At 46.6% G+C, this 21,873-nt stretch overlaps 1 protein-coding gene across 2 annotated transcripts in view; it reads right to left on the reverse strand.

Moving 5' to 3' along the window:
- ZZEF1 (zinc finger ZZ-type and EF-hand domain containing 1) overlaps window positions 1-21,873 on the reverse strand; it is a 1,433,434-nt gene that overhangs the window by 1,045,427 nt on the left and 366,134 nt on the right. The gene's annotated exons all lie outside the window — the stretch shown is intronic.

Raw genomic sequence — 21,873 nt, forward strand, 5'->3', positions numbered from 1 at the left:
TCTCGCCCTAAGTGCGCCAGGTATGCCCAGACGTGGGACCTGGGCTCACTGTGCCACTGTAATCAAGCTATCCTGGCTGAAGAGGGGTGAAACCCCGAAACCGGTCCTATGATGCTTGTTTCCAGTCCAGGAAGGACCTGGCTTGGCAGTTCGGGCTGGACTGTTCCCATGAGGCACAGGTTCAAGACTGATTTGCATATGTCTGGGTTCAAACTGGAATGGCATGGTGAGCAAAAAAGCGATGGCTTTAGGCCCAGATCTCTGTACTGAGGTGAATGTATGACTTTGTTCAGCATTCTTTCCATCAACTGTTGTTTTTGCAACAGTAGTGTTCGGAGCTCTGGTGGGGATAGTCTCATTATTGATCTTTTTGCAAGAGCCAAGGTTGGCTAACAAATTAATTGAAACTAGTGAGGACTCAACCGGCTAAATGTAAGAATACGGAAAATAGCTTGACAAGTTTAAATCGTCGCTAAAGGTATCTGTCAATTTGAATTACTGTGCATATAATATATTTGCATTGAACATGCTGACTGCAAAAATTTTATATACACTGTAATTCAAATTGACACATACCTTTTGTAATGATGAGTTAAACTGTTGAAGCGATTTTCCTTATTTCTTACATTTACATCTTACATTACAATGTCCTGTTTTCCGGTCAAAATGTAGATAATCTGAAGGAAGACAATTAGGCTTGCCAAATGACTGTCAACTTACGACTGGGAGAGAGGTGGCATATGTGAAAGTAGCTGTGAACACTGTATAAAGCAAGAAGTATCGGACATTCACCTTATGGATTCCTTGAACTATAGAAGAATTCCAAATTCAGAGACAGAAGCTCCTGATACATTATAAAGAACACGTATGGATTTTGCAATGATACATCAGCCTGTCTTTGCGGCACTAACCTTCAGGGGATCCCTGCTACAGCGCAAACAGTTCATTCAGCAACATCATTACACCTTGTTCCACATGCTATTTGAAGCCTCTTTCATCTCTAGCTCCAACACTTCCGCCACTACTAGCGGCTTCTTCAACCAGCTTGGTGACTTTTCATAAAGATCTGCTAGGTTTGAACGGAAGGGTTGGAGTTAATCTGAATCAAGGCAGTGGAACAGTCTAGAGACTGATGATGCCTGGATCATTTTTGGCACTGTTCGGTATATCCTGCAGTTTCTACAGCAGCTATTTGTAATGGTGTTTCTGAGCAGTAAAGAAACAGTACAATGCTCATGACTTGTGCCATTAAGTCAATAGATCATTATGCAGTAACCCATAGCATCTCAATGAAGTGGTCCATACCTCACAGATTGTGTCATAGCACTTAGCTCCAAAAAGCAGAAGCAAAAAAAGATTCCTAACATGATCAAAGAAAGAATATGCAAAAATGTTACTTACATGTAACTAGTTCTTCAGTGTTGATATTTTTTATAGGTTCAGGTGCATTAATAGTTTCCTGCCAACAAATTGCGAGTCGCATGGTTACTGTACAGAAGCAGTCTTAGACCATAACAGGTCTGTAAACTCTGTAGGCAGTGTCACAATAGGAGCCAGTGAACATCAACCTAAAAGACCTGAAATCAAACCAACAAGGCAAAGAGTATCTGTTCCCTACTACCACCCTTCCCCTCCCCCACCTCAGCCCACTTAGAGGTCCATCTCACCTCATATTTCCTGCACATGTGAAACAATTACAAATCATTAAATGTGAGCCTCTTATCAGGTGTGGTGGGAGGAAGGTCTGCAGCGTGTATCTATGAAAGATACCAACAATGGAGAGCTAAGTTCTAGCAAAGCTTCACATACTTGAATCAAAACAGCAAGCAGTAATACTTAAGGAAAATGCTACTTACCCCGTATGCATCTGTTCTTGGCATGTAGAGCTGTAGAGTCACATGCTGTGCATAGCCTGCCATCTAGTGTTGGGTCTGGATGTTTGCACTTTGTTTTTGTACAAAGAAGCCTTTTGCAGTCAGGAGGTAGGTCACTCCTCCTTTCGGTGATAGTGTGCATGGGCATCAACTTGATTGTTAGATTGTTTGCCGCAGAGGGTGATAATGGCATTCGTAAAAGTAGTAAGAGATGTCCAGGTTTATATGTATCTAAGTAAGATGTAACTCCAACAGGTGTAGGTACCCAGTGAGGCGGGTGAGCGCATGTGACTCTACAGCTTTACATGCCAAGAACAGATGCATACTGGGTAAGTAGCATTTTTCGTTTGAGGCATGCGAGCTGTACATCACATGCTGTGCATGGACTATAAAGCAGTTCTCTCCCAAAATGGTGGCTAACCTGTAGCTGCTGCAGTTGTCTGAAATAGTGTACGTAAAACTGCTTGGCCCACACTAGCTTGCTGTCTTGCTAACACATCTACACACTAATCTTTTGTGAATGTGTGAGGTGTGGACCATATTGCAGCTTTGCAGATTAGATCTATGGGTGTATTTCCTAAGAAAGCCATAGAAGCCCCTAGTTTGCGTGTGGAGTGCGCTCTAGGGGGAATTGTTAATATTCTAGCATATTTGAATGCAATTGACTATCCACCTTGCAATGCCTGATTTTGATAGACGATTGCCTTTATGTGGTGGAGCGGAAACGTTTAGTCCTTTCTATATAGTAAAGAATTGCCCTACTCACATCTAAAGTGTGTAACGCACATTCTGCAAAAGAATCTGGTTGAGGGAAGAATACAGGCAACTAAATAGATTGGTTGATATGAAAGGCAGAAATGACCTTAAGTAGAAATTTAGGGTTAGTTTGAAGAACCATTTGTTTTGGTGTATTTGTAAGAAGGGTTCTTCTATGGTTAGTGCCTGAAGCTAACCCACTCTCCTCAGAGATGTGATAGCTATGAGGAAAGCTACCTTCTAAGTGAGAAGGAATATGCTACTTACCAGTATGCATCTGTTCTTGGCATGTAGAGCTGCAGATCTACACACTTGTGCATAGATCGCCATCTGGTGTTGGGCGTGGATGTTTGCAGTTGTTTTTCCTTTTGGAAAGTCTTTGGAAGTCAAGAGGTCGGTGACTCCTCCTTTGGATCGTATTGCACATGGGCTTCGGCTTCATCCTCAGATTGTTTTTCGCCAGGAGGGAAAGATGGAGCGTAGTAATAACAGTGAAAAGGCCCATGAGTGTAGTATCTAAATAAGATTAACTGGAACAGATAAAGGTAGCCGGGGAGGCAGGTGGGCGTGTGTAGATCTGCAGCTCTACATGCCAAGAACAGATGCATACTGGTAAGTAGCATATTCCGTTCGAGGCATATGAGCTGCAGATTACACACTTGTGCATAGATTATATAGCAGTACCCATCCTTAGCGGCGACCACCCGTATCTGTTGCAGTGGTTTGAAATAATGTTTTGAGTACAGCCTGGCCCACGCTAGCCTGTTGCTTAGTTTGCACATCTACACAATAGTGTTTAGTGAAAGTGTGCGGTGTTGACCATGTAGCTGCTTTGCATATATCATCTAATGGGATGTTTCATAGAAAAGCCATTGAGGCCCCTATTTTACACGTAGAATGGGCTTTAGGGGGAATGGATAGCGTTTGTTTTGCTTTGTGGTAGCAAATCTGAATGCATTTGACAATCCACCTAGCTATCCCCGACTTGGAGATGGGGTTGCCCTTGTGTGGTGGAGAGAAAGAGACAAACAGTTGTTTGATCTTACGGAAAGGTTGTGTTCTCTCGATGTAGTAGAGTAAGGCTCGTTTGACATCTAGTGTGTGGAGAGCTCTTTCTGCAACGGTCTGTGGTTGCGAGAAGAATACTGGTAGTTCTACAGATTGGTTTAGGTGAAAAGGAGAAATTACTTTAGGGAGGAATTTTGGGTTGGTACGGAGAACAACCTTGTTATGGTGCATTTGCAGAAAGAGTTCTTGAATGGCAAGTGCTTGTATCTCACTTACCCTTCTGAGGGAAGTGATTGCTACAAGAAAGGCATTTTTCCATGTTAAGAATTGGTGTTCACATTTGTGTAGTTGTTCGAAGGGAGGCCCCATTAGTCTGGTGAGAACGATATTTAGGTTCCACACAGGTGAGGGTGGCACTCTGGGGGGAATTATTCTTTTAAGGCCTTCCATGAAGGCTTTAATGGCAGGTACTCTAAAGAGTGATATATGTTGCCTGTTTTGTAGGTAAGCTGCTATGGCTGCGAGGTGCAGTCGAATGGACGTATAGGCTAGATTGCACCTTTGTAGGTGGAGTAAGTAGCCTATGATGTGTTGAATGGACACATCTAGGTGATTGATGGTGTTGTTGTGACAATAGACAACAAAACGTTTCCACTTGGCGGCGTAGCACGCCCTAGTGGTGGGTCGCCTAGCTTCTTTGATGACATTCATACAGTCAGGGGGAAGATTTAGGTAACCGAATTCTAGGATTTCAGGAGCCAGATCGCAAGGTTGAGTTGAGCTGGGTCCGGGTGTCTGATCTCTCCATGGTTCTGAGTTAAGAGGTGTGGAGAGAGGTGTAATTTTTGGTGCGGTACTACAGATAGTTCCAGCAGTGTGGTGTACCACAGTTGTTTGGCCCAAGTTGGAGCTACTAGGATTAGTGTGAGGTAGTGTTGTTGTAGTTTGCGCACCACTAGTGGAATGAGTGGGAGAGGCGGAAAAGCGTACGCAAATCTGCCTGACCAGTTCATCCATATCGCATTTCCTTTGGACAATGGGTGTGGATATCTAGCGGCGAAGCTTGGGCATTTGGCGTTTTCGTGGGTGGCGAAGAGGTCTATTTGTGGATGCCCCCACATTTGAAAGTACGGGTGAAGAACTTGCGGGTGGAGTTCCCACTAGTGGATTTGTTGTGTTTGTCTGCTGAGCAGATCTGCCATAATGTTTTGGACTCCTGGGACATGCTGAGCTAGGAGAAAGATTTTCTGGGGTATGGCCCATCTCCATATGCTCTGTGCTAACTGAGAGAGCTGTGGAGAGCGTGTGCCGCCTTGTTTTTGAATATAGTACATGGCTGTCATGTTGTCTGTGCGGATTAGGACTGCCTTGCTTGAAATCTGTGTTTGAAAAGATTTTAGGGCTAAGAAGATTGCTAGTAACTCCAGATGGTTGATATGGAGTAACTTCTGTTGAGGTGTCCATGTGCCCTGCATGGTGAGAGGTAATAGATGAGCTCCCCAGCCGGAGAGCGATGCGTCTGTTGTTAGTACTATCTGTGGAACCGGGTCCAGGAACGGTCGACCTTTGGAAAGGTTTGTGGTGGTCTACCACTGAAGAGAGCGATGGGTACGACCGTCTACCAACACCAGATCTGTTAATTGATTTTGGGCCTGGTTCCATTGGCGTGCTAAGCACTCTTGGAGAGGACGCATCTGGAGTCTTGCGTGAGGTACTATGAAGATGCAAGAGGCCATCCTCCCTATTAGTTGCATAAACACTCGAGCTGGAAGGGAGTGCTGTGCCATGAATTTTGCGTGTAGAGCCTGAATGCTTGTAATCCTGGCAGGATTGGGGTAGGCTAGCGCTTTTGAGGCGTCTATGGTGGCACCGAGGTATTGTTTTATGTGGGATGGTTGTAGATGGGACTTTGCGTGGTTTACTGTGAAGCCCAGTTGGTGAAGTAGCTGGATAGAGTGGCATGCGTGTGTTGTACACACTGGCTGTATGAACTGGCTTTTATTAGCAAGTCGTCTAGATATGGGAAAATATGGATGTGTTGTCTCCTGAGGTGTGCTGCCCCTACTGCTAGGCACTTGGTGAATGCTCGTGGTGCTGTTGTGACTCCGAACGGGAGTACTTTGAATTGGTAGTGTTGGCCGTCCACTACAAATCTGAGGAGCTTCCTGTGAGCGTCGTGCACTGGAATGTGGAAATAAGCATCTTTTAGGTCTAAAGTGGTCAGGAAGTCGTTTTGGGAAAGCAGTGGAAGTACCTGCTAAAGCGTTACCATGTGAAAATGGTCTGAGTGTATGTATCTGTTTAGGGGCCGGAGGTCTAGGATGGGCCGTAGAGTCTCGTCCATTTTTGGTATGAGAAAATATAGGGAATAGACCCCCATATTTCGTTGGTTGGTAGGAACGTGTTCTATCGCCCTTTTCTGGAGGGGGAGATTACCTCCCGCTTTAGTAATGTTAGATGTTCTTGTGACATTGGGCGTTGTCTGGGTGGAATGTTTGGGGGGGTAGATATTAGTTCTAGGCAATAGCCTGACCGAATTATTTGTGTTACCTATTTGTCTGAGGTGATGGTAGCCCAGACAGGAAGGACATTTTGGAGTCTTCCCCCGACCGGAGTGGGATGGTCCGGGGGGAGTGGAGGGAAGTCATTGGGTAGGTGCGGTGGCAGAGCGGGCGGGGTTTGTCTTGCCTCTGCTATTGTTGCCCCTGTAGCCGCCTCTTTGGTAACCCCTTTTAAAGGTGGACTGGGTAGGAGCCTTATATGAAGTGGAAGCGGTGTCGGAGGAGTAGCCTCTGGATGTGCTCCGAATGGAAGAGCGGCGAAAGGAGCGCCTGGGAGGGTGTGATTGTAAGGCTCCCATAGATTTTGCCGTGTCTGTGTCCTTTTTTATCTTTTCTAGGGCCTCATCCACTTTTGGGCCAAACAGATGTTCCTGGTCAAAGGGATAGTTGAGGATGGAGGCTTTTACATCCGGTTTAAAACCAGAGATCGATAGTCAGGCATGGCGACGGAGGAGGACGCTAGTATTGATGGCCCTGGAGGCTGTGTCTGTTGCATCTAGGGCACAACGTATGGAGGTATTAGTAATGGTTTTGCCCTCCTGAATTAGCTCGTTGGCCCTAGGTTTGTATTTATCAGGGTGATATTGCATTATGGCTTCTAATTTGTGTATTAGCGATACACCATATGTTGGCAGCTTGGGATGCAGTACACTTGCCTGATGCGTCCAAGAGTTTAGACTCTTTGTCAGGTGGTGGTGCTTCGCCTGACGCTTGGGAGTTGGCCCTTTTACGTGCTGTGGACACTACCAGAAAATCTAGTAGTGCTGGCCCTCTGATGTAGGAGGGATCTGTAGGGGCGGATTTATATTTCTTTTCAATGCGCGGTTAATGAGCCTGGCTCTGACTGGGTCTTTAAAGACCTCCGGCGCATGTTTTATAACTCCTTTGAGCATAGGCAATATGGAGGTGGTCCTATGTGTGGTGTCAAACGTATCGAGGAAGAAATCCTCCTCCACGGGGTCGGTATGGAGATCTACCCCGTGATAGTGTGCCGCCCTTTGTAGTAGATGGTTGAACCCCAATGAGTCTTCCGGTGGGGAAGGTCTGGAAGGGTAGAGATCATCCTGTGGGACGTTAGGGATTTCAGGGATATTATAATCGTCCCATGGGTCTGGGGAGCCTGTGGGAGTGAGGTCCCCTGTAGGTAAGTCTTGGGGCACGTCTCCTATGTCATCATATGGATCCCCCTGATCATCATCATCCGGAGAGGGTGTTGGGGAATGATGGGGTGGGGGTGGGGGAGGGGAAGGTGGAGGGGGCGGTGGAGGTGGGGAAGGTATTCTGAAAGGGGAGGTAGCAGAGTCCTTCCTCTTTGGAGGTGGAGGCGGAGCAGGTTTTTCCAGCTGTCTCTTTTTGATGCAGCTCATCAAATGTCCGGTCTTGGGATCCTTGGTTAGTGTTTTTTGTAATGGATCCGGTGTAAAGAGTTCTGGTGAGGTTGGTTGGGCCGTTGGTTTTTTGGCTTTATCTGTTCTGCTTCGTTGTTTGGAACTATGCTTGGAAAGGTCTGATTGTTTGGTAGGCGCCGAGATGGATTTCGGCTTTGAAGTGTCGGTGCCGGTGGCCTTGTGTGATTTTGTCGTTCCCGAAGATGGTGTCGGTACAGAGGAGCTGGAGCTGGGTTTCGACACAGAGTGTTTCGGCACGGGGCTCGGTGTCGAAGTGGAGGCCATTTTCTTTTTCGGTGCCGAAGAGTGTTTATCGGCACCGAAAGTGGGCTGGCTCGAGCCGCCGGAAGTCTTAATCGGCTTCTTTACCGGTCCTGAAGGTGCGGTGTGGGAAGCAGTGTCTTTGGTCTTGCTTAGGCCCGGAGGCGAAGGTGTGACCGAAGCCTTTTTCGGTGCCGGCGAGGGTGTGTGTGTGGGGGGGGAGGGGGGTAGATTAGTACTCACGACCCTCTGTGCCAGAGTGATGTCCTCCACATCTGAATCGTCGACTTCGGAGGCGCTGACGAGTCCCTCGTCGGTGTGGTGTTGTCCTGGAGCGTCGACACCTTCCCCAAAGATGTCGTCCGGAATTGCCGTCGACGAGTGTGCCATGGTTCTTGTGGCCCTTCGGTCTCGAATTGTTTTCTTGGACCGGAAGGACTTGCACGCCGAACAGTCTCGAGCCTTGTGTTCAGGGGAGAGGCAGAGATTACATACTTCGTGGAGATCGGTGTGGGGGAATTTGGACCCACATCGAGAGCACTTATTGAAGGGAGTCCGAAGGTTCTTGCCAATGAGAGCTGTGTCGAGTGGGGAGATCGCGATCGAAAACAATACCGCGAATTGGGGTGAGGATTGCACGTCGATAGTCGAACTGGAAGCTGTTCGGAACCGGAGCGCGAAGATTACATCCGAGCCCCATGGCGGAAAAAAACAATCTGAGGATGGAGCCGAAGCCCATGCGCAATACGATCCAAAGGAGGAGTTACCCACCTTGTGACTTCCAAAGACTTTCCAAAAGGAAAAACAACTGCAAACATCCGGGCCCAACATCAGATGGCGATCTATGCACAAGTGTGTAATCTGCAGCTCATATGCCTCGAACATTGTATTTCACATTTATGCAATGGCTCAAAGGGTGGACCCATTAGCCTGGTGAGGACAATGTTGAGATTCCACACTAGAGCAGGTGGAATTCTTTGAGAAAGGATTCTTTTACGTCCTTTCATAAATGCTTTAATGACAGGCATTCTAAAAAGAGACAGATGTTGTCTGTTCTGTAGATATGCAGCTAGAGCAGCAAGGTGTAAGCGTATGGAAGAGTACGCTAAATTGGAAAGCTGCACATGTAGTAAATAGCAAATGATGTTTGGAACTGAAGCGTCCAGTGGATCTATCTGATTGCTGTTGCAGTATATTACAAACCGCTTCCACTTTGCTGCATAGCATGCCCTTGTGGTAGGACGTCTAGCCTCTTTGATAATATTCATGCAGTCTGGCGGAAGATTAAGGTAGCCAAACTCTAAGATTTCAGGTGCCATATCGCAAGGTTGAGATGGCTGGGCTCCGAATGTCTTATCTCTCCATGGCTCTGAGTGATGAGATCGGGAGTGAGGTGTCGTTTTTGGTGAGGAACTACTGAGAGCTCCAATAGGGTGGTGAACCAGGGTTGTCGGGCCCATGTGGAGCAACTAGGATTAATGTCAGGGACGCCTGCCTGAGCTTCCTAACCACCAATGGAATTTTTTTTTTTTTAATGGAATGAGTGGGAGAGGCGGAAAAGCGTAGGCAAACATCTCTGACCAATTCATCCATAGTGCATTGCCCTTGGACAATGGGTGTGGATGTCTGGATGCGAAGCTTCAGCATTTTGGGTTTAGGTTTGTGGCGAACAGGTGTGTCTGGAAATCCCCAAATTTGGAAGAATGGGAGGAGAACTTGAGGGTGGACTTCCTATTCGTGGATCTGTTATCTTTAACGACTGAGCAGATCTGCAATCTGATTGTTTACTCCTGGAAGGTGTTCTGCAAGGAAAAACATTTTGTGACGTATGGCCCATATTCCGATGGCCTGTGCTAGTTGTGACAGCTGGAGAGTGTGTCCCCCCCCCCCTGTTTTTGTATGTAGTACATTGCAGTCCTGTTGTCTGTACAGATCAGGAAGCTTTGACTACTAGATGAACTTCAAACGCTTTGAGCACTAGAAAAATCGATAGCAGCTCTAGATGATTTATGTGAAGCTGCTTTTGCTGCAGGCTCCACATGCCCTGAATGGTATGCGTCTGGAGATGAGCTCCCCAACCAGTGAGTGATGCGTCTGCTGTTAGCACGATCTGTGGAACTGGGTCTACCACTGCAGAGAGCGATGGGTGCGGCCGTCCACCAACACTATATCTGATAACAGACCCTGAGCCTGGTTCCACCGACGTGCTAAGCAGTCCTGAAGGGGATGCTCTTGCGTAAGGAACTATTAGAATCAAGATGTAATCATCCCATGTAACTGCATGAACACTCAAGCTGGCAATGAGTGTTGAGGCTGAAACTGGCAGAGTAGAGTCTGCATGTTGCGGATTCTGGTGGGATTGGGGTAGGCCAAAGCTTTTTGTGCATCTATTGTGGCTCCCAGATATGCCTGTGTGTTGGATGGCTGTAGATGGGACTTGGACAGGTTTACTGTGAATACAAGATCATGGAGCAACTGCACTGTTTTGTGAGTGTGACGGAGACAGCTTTCTTGCGAACTGGCTTTTATGAGCTAGTCGCCCAGATATAGGAAGACGTGAATGTGTTGTCTTCGAACATGAGCTGCGACTACTGATAAGCACTTCGTATAAACTCTGGGTACAGTAGTTACTCCGAATGAGAGCACCTTGAACTGATAGTGCTGGTCTGCTACTAGAAACTGGAGGTATTTGCGGAGAGCAGGATGTTTTGTGATATAAAAATAGGCGTCCTTTATGTCCAGGGTGGACAGAAAGTCGCCATGTTGAAGAAGCGGGAGCACTTGCTGAAGAGTGACCATGTGAAAGTGGTCCGACTGAATGTATGGATTTAGTTCTCTTGAAGTCTAGTATAGGCCTGAGAGAGACATCCTTTTTGGGAATTAAGAAGTACAGGGAGCATACCCTTGATGTTTTAATGGGACTGATTCTATCTCTCCTTTCTCCAACAGAGAGAGAACTTCTTTTTTTAGAAGGGTTAGATGTTTCTGTGACATTGCGTGTGATCTTGGAAGAATGTTTGGGGGAGTGTCTCTAAGTTACAGGCAGTAACCATATTGGATAATTTGTAAAACCCATTTGTCTGAGGTGATGGTGTTCCAGACAGGGAGAAATTGAGAGATGTCCCCCTACAGGAGTGGAATGATCGGGGGTAGAGGAAGGAAGTCACTATGTGCTATTTGCGGGGGAAGTGTGTGTGGAGCTGCCTCTTCCCTTACCATTAATTCCACTAAAACCTCCTCTAAAATAGGGGATTGGTTGTTGCCCTTGTAGGAGGAGGAGATATTTTCTGTGGTAATATTTTTGGAACCACCCCTGTAAAAGGAGAGCCAAAAGGAACCCCTACTCGCAGGTAACTCTAAAGCTTCCATGGACTTTGCAACCTCAGTGTCCACTGTTGGACCAATGAGGTGTCCACTGTTGGACCAAAGAGGTGTCCACTGTTGGACCAAAGAGGTGTCCACTGTTGGACCAAAGAGGTGTCCACTGTTGGACCAAAGAGGTGTCCACTGTTGGACCAAAGAGGTGTCCACTGTTGGACCAAAGAGGTGTCCACTGTTGGACCAAAGAGGTGTCCACTGTTGGACCAAAGAGGTGTCCACTGTTGGACCAAAGAGGTGTCCACTGTTGGACCAAAGAGGTGTCCACTGTTGGACCAAAGAGGTGTCCACTGTTGGACCAAAGAGGTGTCCCTTATCAAAAGGTTGATTGAGAATGGAGGCCTGTACCTAAGGTTTGAAAACTGACATTCTTAACCATGTGTGTCTACGTAGCAGTACGCTGGTGTTTACTGCACACACTGCTGTGTCTGCTGCATCTAATGTGCACTTGATCGAGGTATTGGTGATAAGTTTGTCCTCCTGGATAAGATCATTTGCCTTAGATTTGTGCTCATCAGGCAGAAATTGCATACGTTTTTCTAGCTCATCGTAATGAGCCCTATCGTATCTGGCTAGCAAAGCCTGAGCATTAGCAATGCGCCAGTGATTAGCTGCATGTGAGGATACCCTTTTACCAGTGGCATCAATTAACTTGGACTCCTTATCAGGAGGAGGGGCCTCACCTATGGTCTGTGAGTTAGCTCTCTTGCGAGCATTAGAAACCACAAGAGAGTCTAAGGGCAGCTGCCCCTTGATGTATGCAGGGTCAGTAGGTGCTGGCTTATAATTCTTCTTGACCCTGGGTGTGACGATTCTTGCCCTTACAGGATCTTTAAAAACCTCATCTGCGTGCTTAAGCATCGCCTTAAGCATTGGTAGTGTATATGTAGTTTTCGGAGTGGAGCTTAAGGTCTCAAACAAGAAGTCCTCCTCTAAAGCCTCCTTATGTAGCTCCACCCCATGGTAATGAGTAGCCCTATTAAGAAGCTCAATGTAGCCTATATTGTCGTCAGGGGGTGATGGACTGGAAGGGTATAAGTCAGGGTCAGTATCTGTGTGTGGATCAGTATCACAATCCTCCCATGGGTCAACATCTTGTGGCTTATCCTCATCTGCAACCCCATCCCCTTCATCCTGTGGGTCCAGTGATAACGGTGGTGGTGAATTAGTGGGTGTGATGAATAATTGAGGGTTAGTAGGTGAAGGAGGTGGCACATAAGGTGGTGAAGGGTTTGTACCCACATTCCTTTTCTTCAGGGGCAGATGGTGCTCATCCTGTTGGGCCAATTTCCTTTTTTCTGGCAATTTGGCATGAATATGTCCAATATCTAGGTTAATAATCAGTTCTTTTTGTTTCGGATCCGAAGGTGTAACATCGAACCAAGGCTCTTTTGTCGGAGTCTTTTTGGCTTTACTTGTAGTTTTCGGCGTTGAAAGTTTCGGCTCCGAACTCTTCGGTACTGAAGCTTTATGCTTCGACAAAGAAGGAACATGGACATGCTTGGATTTTGGTGCGGAGGATTTCGGCTCGGCGCCTGCATGGGACCGGCCCGAGTCCGAAGGCTTTTCTTTGTGTTTCGGCACTGGGCCCGCGGGCAGAGGAAGAACCAGAGGTTTTTTTGTGTTTGGTTGTTGGGGCAATGGGGTTTCTGTACTCACGGTACACTGACCCCCGTGTAACTTGCTCCTCTTCTTCCATGTCCGAGTCGGCCTCAGACACAGACACATGTTCCTCTTCCTCGGATCCTTGAGGGTGTAATACTTCTTGGTCGGAATCTTCACCGAAGATGTCCAGTACGGAGCCACCTTGGTGTTGCATCTCGTGACGTCAAGCGCGACGGTCAGCAAGCATCTTCTTTGATCGAAACGATCGGCACGTGTCGCAGTTTTTCTTGTCGTGTTCCGGGGACAAACAGTGATTGCACACTTTGTGCGGAAACTTGGCGCAACACCAGGGACAGAGCTTGAATAGAGTTTGTTCCATCAACTGCTAGTGAGCCCGGCGCGGGTAGGCCCAACAGCCCTCCACAAATTTTCAGATCGAAGATCTATAAGTGGAAACGATACGCGGAGAATGGGGAACGCAATCGAGAAACAATGCCGTCGAGGGTAGTGGATTGCGCGTCGAAAGGAACCCGAGAAACGGTGCCGAATCGGAGTGCAGCACTTCACATCCGAACCCGATGGCGGAAAAAAACAATCTAACAATGGAGTCGATACCCATGCGCACTATCACCCAGGGCCGGACTGGGAACCACAACCGGCCCTGGCAAAGTGCTCGGCTGCCCCTCCCGTTACGGGGGGGTTTGGGGTGCCGTCCTGCCGCGGAGTGTGCACCACCCCGTAATGTAATGGGGGCCACCCGACATGGTACCTATCATGTCGGCAATGAGGGCCAGCAGCGGCAAACAGGATTGAGGACGAGTCCACTTGCAGGGTCCATACAGGACAAGATGTGTGCTATCCGGACCACATTTCCCACAATGCACAGTCCAATTCGAGCTTTCCATTGGTGGGTGTGCAATATGAAAATGGCGAAGTGGGTTCAGCATTTGCACACCCCGTCTTCGTTCAAGCCTCTGAAGAGAAGCATATGGAGCTTCGAAACGCGTCAGGCAATTCCATTACGGAGCGGCTTCTACAAGTGGATCCTGGTCCCTGCCTATCATAAATAAAGCTGCTGATCGAGTGCTACTCACCTAGTGGACAACCTTTGGAGCAGAATATATATATATCATGAACGCTCCACTCCAAACCAAGGACCTTTGAGAAGTGGTGCATATGCCGGAAGAGCACCCGGCTCGTAAATCACACACAGTTCCTCCGCATGGCGGAATGAAGCACTCTCAGGACACACATCCAAATTGCAGTTCAGTAATTTTAATCCGCTTCTTCGTTACGCATTTCGGCTGTGACCAGCCTTGCTCACACGTAAGCAGCAAAAAACACCACAAAGCATATATATAGTGTCCACGAAATGAATAACAGACAACAATCCAACAAAAGCAGTAAAATACGGCGGCCATCTTGTAATGTTTTCCCTTAACATGTTTGTACATAGGATTCTCACACGTTTTTTCAATTCTAATTGATGTATAAATAATCAGTATTGCAATACAGTGTGGTCATGTGAGGAACAAATGATTTGACAGTTACAGCTCAAAAAGTGAGATAATCTAGACAAGTGACATGCAGTTATTTTCTTTCGTGCACGCGCCGGAGATACATTAGAAGCCAGAAGGCCATCTTAGTGGGACAGCTGTCTCATGCGACAATACAAACATTAACATTGATCACAGTGAAAACAAAGCAATTAACTGCCAGTAGGCACATCGTTACCAAATGGTTGGCTCACATGGTATGCATAGTGCAAAACTCTGTGTGTGTCGCTTCAAGAACCACGTTAGTGGCTGTGCACACATACAGTTACCTCGTGTTACCTGTATATATATATAAATACATGAGAGTGAGTGTAAAACTAAAATAAAATAAACTAACACCTTCCTCCTATTCTGTAATCAGGTCTTGAACAGAGTGTACCCACCCAATGTCAACAGTCTAATATGATGTAATATTGTCATTGCTGGGAAAATGGCATGTCTTAAATCTAACGAAGCCCGGTCAGGGGAGGGCCGGTCCTGAGAGTGCATCATTCCGCCATGCAGAGGAACTCTGTGTGAGATAAACATTGGTCAGCAGTCGAAACTGAGCAGTGAACAGGCTAGAATAAATATCCCATGTGCTGGGCTAGTCACCTTTATCACAAGTAAAATGGCAACCCAAACTTAAAATGAAAGGGTAGGTCACTAACGCTGGTCGCACTATCTACAAGCCTACAGAATGAAAATCTATATATATGTATTCATAATCAATAAAATTGGTCCCACAACATCTCTTCCCTCATCAGCCATAGATGGATTCTCCAGGTACCCCTGCAAACAGGAAATTTCCAGTCCAAGTTTAAAAAAGAGATATACTTCTGGAACTCTATATTTTGTGAATGCCTGTTGTAGCACTAGAGGATGGAGTTTCCATTCTTGGATCACACATTCAATCCACAAAAAGAAACTTTCCCAATTCACAGCCCACATCTAACTAAGCTAACATTTGTTTGCACATGACCTAGTGACCATTGCAAAGCTTTGCTGCACAGCCTCTTTCAACAGTCTACTGTTTTGTTTATGCAAAACATGGCTATAGATTTGCCTATAAACAGTTGGACTTGTGCTTCCTTCATTATAGAAAAAAGGTCTTGAGTAGAACATGATTTAGTTATAGAAGAATGATATGTCAAGTTTGTTCTGTCGGAACACAGAGGCTTCTCATTTATCTGTCCCCTATGTGGATTTCAAATCAAACAAGCATTTGAAATGCGATAGGTCTCGCGTTTACGAGAGTTTAAGCTATTGCCACTGTGAATGACAATGCCTGCATGAATAACCATCTCGCCTTTGGGACCTTATATGTATTTAGCTATGCAGCACATTACCTTGGGTGCTGAAACATCTACTGTTATTTAACATGGAGGGAATTTAAGCACCAAACTGTGCGACACGCCAGGTATGGGAACACATGGCGAGAAATATTGCCTTTTAGCGGGAAATGGTATAGTCAAAGGGCTCTGCAAGGAACGCTGAAGGCTTATGAGCCACGAGCATACCCTACTTTTCTCTTAGCAGAGCACCAGCACTGGAAATCCAAGAAGAAAGGGGAGTAATGTTTGTAGAAGTTCCTAAGCAAACTCATATTGGAAAAGTGCAGTTTGTGAGGACAATACCAACCCATTTATGAACCTTCCCCAACCACACACCCACACCCCCCCTACAATACCGACCCAGCCCACCGGAGCAGTCCGGTCAGGTTGAAGATATTGCACTAGTACATCAATAGCCAGAGACCACTCCATTTTAGAGAGTTCTAGGGCCACCTGGTTAATCGGTCTATAAAACCTGCGGATTTACATGGGAGGATTTACTAATAAAGGTCTACTATGGTCTCAGGTGCACTGCTAGAGATGCAGACGCCTGACAGAACATGCTTTAGGCTCAAAAACATTGGTGAAATATTTGAATTTTAAAATACAGCAATAATCAGGGTTCAGTGGTCACCTCAGACCTCTGTGCCCCGATGCAACTGCACCCGCTGCACCACTGGGAGCTACGCCCCTGAGCGTGGCTGCCCATTATTGACGTCCATGAGGAACGTACCGCGGCATATGCGAGTAAATCAATGGCAATAAGGCACGAGGTTACCCTTGGAAAAAAAACTCACCACTTACCATTCCACTCACAAGTCTTTACTAGCAACCCTTTTACAACGCTTAGTAAAACTGTATGGAACATAGAGCTGAACTTTGGTTGTTTCTGTTATTTCAAGTGGGTGATTTGTACCATCCTCATGGAAAGCGCCATTTCTCATCCTGGGGGATGGCTGGTGCTTTGGAGCCGGACCAGAGGGAAAGGGCAGAGAATTACCTCAGCATGTGAAGGGTAGAAGTGTGTTCTCATCTCCAAAAAAAAACATAAGGAAAGCTGTAGAAAACTTGGTGATTTAGGCGCGAGTCGGCTGTGGTACCGGAAAGCCAGAACAGGTCTCCAAGGCTAATCATAAAACTGCAAGCAAACAAACACTGCAAATTTCCAGCCATGAAGAAACGCCAGCACATCCATAAATACATGCCTCTGACAGCAGCGCCATTAATTGCAATGTGGAAATGTGGTGTTCTTGTCTGAAAAATAGATATTTTAGGAGGATTGTGCCTGGGGGTATGGATCGGTTGTTTCAAGCAATAGCTGTGGACACCCTCAACAGCCTGGAGACCTTGCAGGGCTGACTCAGGCTTTCATCCTCCGAGAGCCGTCTAATCTGTAGTACTCATTTGTGTAAAGAGCCTCGTACAAAATTCCCCTGAAAGATCACCAGTACATACCAAAAGGTGCAAACAGTTACTAAAACTCGTAAATGCTAAAGATGGGAAGGGCAGCCAGACATGAGATTTTTTCGAAAAAATCGCACTGGCGCCGTGTTTATTAAAGAAAACAGGGCGCGTGCCTCCTGCTGTGGGCTGAGCTGGCACAGTGCGCGGCGGCAGAAAGCATCAATTAAAACAAAAACAGGTGTTCTCCCACAATCGTGAATAGGGGTGGGTTGTAGCATAATGCAGCCGCTGGTGATCCGGAGAGATGACACGGGATAGGGAAGGGAGGGCGTGCAGGGCCTGAGTCCTTGTTGCCGACAACCAGCTTTGGGCTGAGAGCGAGATGGGAAGGGAAGGGAGGCCGGGCGTGAGAATTGCAAAAACATGTAAAAAACGCGCACAGGTGCCGTGTTTATTAAAGAAAAAAGGGTACGCGCCTTCTGCTGTGGGCTGAGATGGAACGGTGTGCACTTCAGGAGAGGGTGTTAAGGAGGACATGAGCATGCAACTGCGCGAGAAGCACACACTTCAGTTACTGTAAGAACGTTTTATTCCTATTGTGCGTTGTCATCTCCCAGACGTGTGATCTTGCTGTACTGAGTGGCAGGACCAACAAACTGCCCACTAGATGCATGGCGAGGTGGCAAAATAGCTTTGAGGGTAATAAAATAGCTCAATTGTTAGGGTACCCAATGTAGTTAGGATTCCAAACTGTAGCCAACAAGTAGTCCACCTGACAGGGCAAATATAGCCTTCATCCTTCATAAGCTCCCTAGCGTAACATGACAACTGCATACTAGCAACGCATACAAATTAACCCTGGGCATAGTACTACGCTACGCTCACGGAGCATGCGTAGTTTGGGCTACTACGTAAAATGCACAGAGCAAAAACTGTGCTTAAACACGTAGTGTAGCAGCAAATTCAACAACACCCACAAATGCTTTGATAAAGCAATTTTACATGCTAAAAAGCATATAACCAATTCACAAAAGTGAACTTTGAGAATTAAAATATTAGGCAATGAGAGAGGTGATGATTTTGGGGCCCCCCTAACCCAGGGGGAGGACCAAGCAGATGCTTTTAACACAAAGAACACATCATGCTGGTTCATTCAGTGGTGGTCCCTTCCTCCTAGGACCAGCCCAAGCACAGTTATGGGCAAAAATACAATCCCAACCAAAGGCCCTGCAAAGCATTATGGGACGAGATTAGCAGTGGGCAGTGAATATTATAGTGTCCAATATCAAAATAATTCTACACAGAGCTGCAGTTCAACTAGTCGTTACTAGATGTCCCTCACGAGTCAAATGCAAAAGCATTGAAATTATTACATCAAGCTGCAGTTCCACTAGTCGTTACTAGATGTCCCTCACGGGTCAAATGCAAAAGCATTGAAACCCTTTCATGAAGCTTTTGCATTTGACACAACAGTACACGAATGGGCCTGGCGCCGGCAGCTCTCATCTGCCAGAAGGAACTTCTTATATTAAAAACATTCTGTCAACTAAACCGGCATACTATTGTATAATACACAAATGCGTGGTGTCCATTTATTTGAAATAAACATCAAAGAATACTAATATGGCTATTTAAATGCGACAAACCATCGGCTTTAATGTGCATTAGCAAAGGTGCATTGAAAGAATTGTCTACTGAAGACGCCACTGCCTTTCATGCTATTTATGAAATGTTTTTCACCCCAGCCAGATTCAACGGGCATACTTACAGTAGCTGTAGGTAAGTGCACTTCTAATGGACAATTTTTAGCACTGATGATTCCGGGCAAAAGTTCAGAATAATGTTTCACTCTAAAGACAGAGTTGTTTTCAACTATCTTCTAATAGCTGTGCAAGTATTATTGGTGCATTTTGTCAACTAAAACGAATTTCAGGTCTCAGGATGTATTGCCCCTCTTGAGACCCTTCCATTTCATACGGCGTTCTATTAATAGGAGAGCGAGGCCAAAAAAACAGCGCTGTCACTTCTCATTCAATGTGGTATGACTGAGTGTTAGGGGGCACAGTAAGTACTCAGGAGTCCAAACGAAAGGGTCATGGCAGTGCATATCCAAGTAGTCACTATGCAGCACGGGCACCCTATAGGAGCGGCTCCTTGGTGGACATACCTACCTGACTGACTGATGAAACCAGAAATGGCAGCCGACTTTCTTTCAAGTAATTAAACCAGCGCGTCTGAAGAGTCGTAAAACCGAAAGGGTCAGTGAAGCTGAAACTCCAGGTCACTGGCAGCCAGAGAAAAGCCACCTTTTTCATCTGCCTGCTCACAAGCAGGCAGATGAAAAGCTGGCCTTTCTCTGGTTGCCAGTGAAAATTCCGACATCGCCAAATACAAATACTACGCTAATGCTGGGCTGCAAAAAACAACAAAGAAAGTTCCACTCAAAAACACATACAGCACAAAAGCGGACGAAAACAGTAGTTAGGCGCTGCTGCTTCTGGACTAAACAGAAGTGAGTATCGGATAAACAGCCAGCTAACAAGACCAATGCCAACCTTAAACGAATGGCAAGCGGCAGGAGAAATTACCCGGAGTTTCACCCAACATACAGATTACTTGATGTCTCGGAGAGACAGCGCATGCGCGCTGCCTATGCGAGATCTAAAAAGGGTGGTATTAGTTACTATGGCAACAAGCATTGGCATAGCCAATAGGTCTCGCCTTTGGGACCTTATAAGTGTTAAGTTATGCAGCACAATATCCTTGGTGCAACAACATCAACTGTTGCATGGCTAAACACTTCTAAGGTCCCAAAGGCAATCCCCCGGGTTGTTGGCCGATTAGCAGTGTACGCTTTATTGAGAAAATAAAGGTTTTTGAAACATCAAAAAAAAAAAAAAAAAAAAAAGGTCCCAAAGGCGAGACCTATTGGCTATGCCAATGCTTGCTTTTCATTTGCTGGCTCTACGCTAGGCAGTGGGGCGACGCTCCTCCACCATTGCAGAGAAGCTGCCGCTGAGTGCATCCCACCAGCAACCACTGACTGAAATTAAGCACTGCCCATTCAGGCTTACAAAGCAGTGCGTTTGAAAGACATTTCGAAAACCACATCTGACACACCGGTGATTAGAACAGAGATTCCTAATTGGGGCTTTCATTTCACCTCAGATTTCATATCATCATTTTCCTATCTAAGGAATGTGGAATGAAAGGATGGAGCGCTCAGTGAGTGTATTTATAGGAATCTGGCAACAAAACTGCAAATTATTATATTGTTAAAAGTAGAGTTATGCTAAATATAGATCAGGCGCCACTGTAGCAGGCTCAGATCTGGAATAGGATGTGGATCTTATGTAAAATTTGGATCTGAGCCAAGGTTTTTTCAAGTTCTTTCCACAGATGTCGGCAAGGTCTCATCCGGACTCTCTGTTGTGCTTTTCTAATTCAGGCTCCACCGCAAGTGCAAAACACCGGACCGAGGCGCTGCCAGGCTGCGCGCAAGAATCCGGCAGCTAGATCAAAGGCAGGCTGCCCACTTCCGCCACTGAAGTGCAGACTGACTGAGCTGCTTGGGTTGCAAAGCGTGTCCTTTATTTTTGTTGCCGGTTCAGAGCGCCCTCTAATTAGCACTTTCTGTCAGTGTCCAGTCTTACAGGGTCTAACTCGGATGGCCGTGTTTGGCTCGTGCGCTTCGGTGTGCAGAAGTGCCCGCGCAACAGGTCTGGAAGTTTTCAGTCGCTGCCTGAGCACTCTTGATATTTTGCTGGCGGCAGCAGCGCCCCCTCCCGCCACCGGCAGGGATAGTCTTGCACTGCTGCAGAAGCTTCTCTCAAGACTTGGCTCTGTGCCAGCGCATCCTGTTTCGCCGCTGAGCCGGTGTTGGCTGTCTGTCTGTACATGGTGTCCTTTGGAGCGGGGATGTTCTTTTTGTCACTGCAGCGCCGGAGTCGGCGCGCGCATACTTCTTTTGCCTGCAAGCTCACCTTGCACAAAGAGTTCTTAAGTGATGTTCGCATCGGCTGGTGTTCTACTTGTCTGGCACAAAAACGATACTGCAGTTCGAAATTGGAGCATAAATCAGAGTGTAGTTTTGTAAGTTTCTTCTATTAAGAGATGACCTGGTATGAACCTTTTACACGGAGACGGCTAAAACTAGCCCGCGAGAGCGCACGCGCTTGTGTGAGGGATCTGTTTCCAATTATCGCGCACGCGTCTGGGCATGATAATTGTAAACAGATGTCGCCCTTGCGGTTAACTGCAAGCAATAGGCCGTGGGCGGAGCAAAGGCGGGACATGCACCTGCCTTTGCCCAATTTTGTGCTGTCTTTCTTGGAAAGACGCACGCAAAGCCCAATAGCCTGTGAGAAAAACAAAAATACACGCACAAGCGTGTGGTCAGCTTTCTGAAGCCCCTTACTAAAAGTCTCGCAGAGCAGCGCATGCGCGCTACTATATGCTCGACCTAAAAATATGATGAGCATGTAACCAACTCACCACTGGAGTTGTTGGCACACAGCAGGTGTACAAATGGATCCATCTGTTTCTCCAGTACCATGGCAATATCCTCAGATATAACCAAACCTGGGGATGGAGGGGAGTGGGGGGGGAAGGGGGAGGGCTTGACTCAAAATGTGGTTAGTGCTATAAACACTGGGTCTGATTGAACCCTCTATCTAGAATAAGCTCTGTCTAGAGGATACCATCAGCCATGGACACTCAACACTGACCACACTTTCAGTCAAGTGTCTGGGACGCATAGTGATATCATG

This window comes from Triturus cristatus, chromosome 3_2, assembly GCF_964204655.1.
Source record: "Triturus cristatus chromosome 3_2, aTriCri1.1, whole genome shotgun sequence".
NCBI classification, from domain to species: domain Eukaryota; kingdom Metazoa; phylum Chordata; class Amphibia; order Caudata; family Salamandridae; genus Triturus; species Triturus cristatus.